Raw genomic sequence first — 2110 nt, 5'->3', positions numbered from 1 at the left:
TTTGTTTAAGTGTTTATTTGTTTATTTGTTTATTTCTCTTTAAACGTGTTAACTTGCAATACAAATGAATTGTTATGACGGCTGCCGCTATACCGGTAATGTACCCAGTAATGAACTGCACTGAACGGATGGTTGCATGAAGACAGCTCATTGTGCTCGATGTATCTGGTAGTGAAGTGCTAGTGTTACTACAACGGAAAGCGAAAGATACGAAGGCTAAAGACGACTTATCGTAAAAGTGTTGTAATTTAAAAAAATCAACAAAATGAAATTGAAATCTGATGACTTAATATGGGTTAAACGTATTTTGATTACACTTGATTATATTTTATTGCGGTTTTTAACGCTGTAACTTTTAATTACAATTTCGATTTTACAATTTTTCTTTATCTTTTCTTTTTCCTTTTGCTCAGTCAAACAAATTGCGGGTAAATGAACAGATTAAATACTCTTCGACTGCATATCTTTTGTTTAAGGTTAGCAATGAATTTAAAGCTCACAGATTTTTGTGCGCATCAGCCTGTAAGAAACATGTTTTTTTTTTTGGCACAATCATTCATGGTCAATTCTAGAGATTACCATGAACCTACTTTCAACGGGTTTGAAATGAGTAAGTTGAGATTCGCAAAGCTGCTTTTAGAATGACAAAAATCTTAATCGACCTTGCCACCAATTATATGAAAAAGTGTTTGAATAACGACACTCCATGTTAGCACAGCATGTGCAGTCAGTAGAAAGTTCGATTTTTTAGTTAACAATTAAGTATTTAAGATTTCTAAACTTTACAAAAAATAATAGTTTTTTATTTTCATATTTAATATTCGTTAAATTATTGTAAAAATCACGTAGAAAAAACAAGTTGCAAAGGATTTAATTGCAATGCAATGCAGTTTCTTCGATTTATCTGTGGTCAACAGTCCAATACTTTACAAGTTCTCAAATTGCTGTGAGTGTAAAGAAGTATAACTACAATTTTTCACTTAAGTAAATTGTTTTGTTGCAAATGCAACCAGCAAATGATTTGGTTTTGCTTCTGTTGCACTTGCAATTCCCGTTACAGTCCAATTTAAGCCAAACTCATTTCAAGTATTGCTCATTTGAATCCTACCCATTCTGCCCATTCGAGAAGACCACCTGCAACTGCAAAAGCTGCTTGTTTGTGGCACTGCTAGACAGTATGTGGCATGGAACACAAATTGTATATTACGGCAATTGTGGTCAATTGTTGCAACATGTTGTTCACCATAATTCACTCATTATCATTAGACAACTTATTGCTTTTTGTGGAAACACATTTCATATCAATTTATCTGCTCATAAGAATATTTATTCATTGACATAGTAAAATGTTATTGATCTTATACTAATATTTGTGACCTCAAAAAAAATTAATCACAAATTCTGATTCATTGATTTATAAATATAATAAAATTAACCCTCTTCTATTCGGTTAGGGTTTGTTACAGCACAAAAGATCAAGCATGGTCGCAGTGCTTCTCCCCGTTGTGAGTTGGTACCCCGTTTATTCCTATTCATGTCCCTAACTCTTAGATTTTCTTTACGTAATATATAAAAAACCCATTATCTGAGCTTAAGTCAGCTTTGGTGTAAAAGACACCCATTCCTTTTAACGGAACGTTACCTAACCGAACCTTACCTAACTAAATCTCACCTAACCGAACTTTCCCTAACAGAACCTCACCTAACCAAACCTTCCCTAACCGAACCTTACCTAACCGAACCTTACCTAACCGAACCTTACCTGATCAAACCATACCTAACCGAACCTTACCTAACCCAACCTTATCTAACCGAGGCATATCCTAATAAGTCAGAATCAAATTAAAAAAATCATAACTCACACAACAAAGCCATATCTATAACTATAAGTTATAATAATTAAAAAAAAAAAAATTTAAAACAAAAATATTCCATTCCCGAAGAATGTAGTATCAAAAATGCGACGCTACTGTTATTTGAGCTGTTGAAGTGAGTACGCAAGCTTTAAATACTATCTTCCTACCTAACATACGAGAATAAGTTGCTTTTAAGGCTGCAGTTGAAATATACATAATTCATCACAGATCTGTCATTCATCTTATGCGTAATA

Source organism: Teleopsis dalmanni, chromosome 2 (assembly GCF_002237135.1).
Source record: "Teleopsis dalmanni isolate 2A chromosome 2, ASM223713v2, whole genome shotgun sequence".
Classification (NCBI taxonomy): domain Eukaryota; kingdom Metazoa; phylum Arthropoda; class Insecta; order Diptera; family Diopsidae; genus Teleopsis; species Teleopsis dalmanni.
This window is presented reverse-complemented; position numbering follows the sequence as displayed.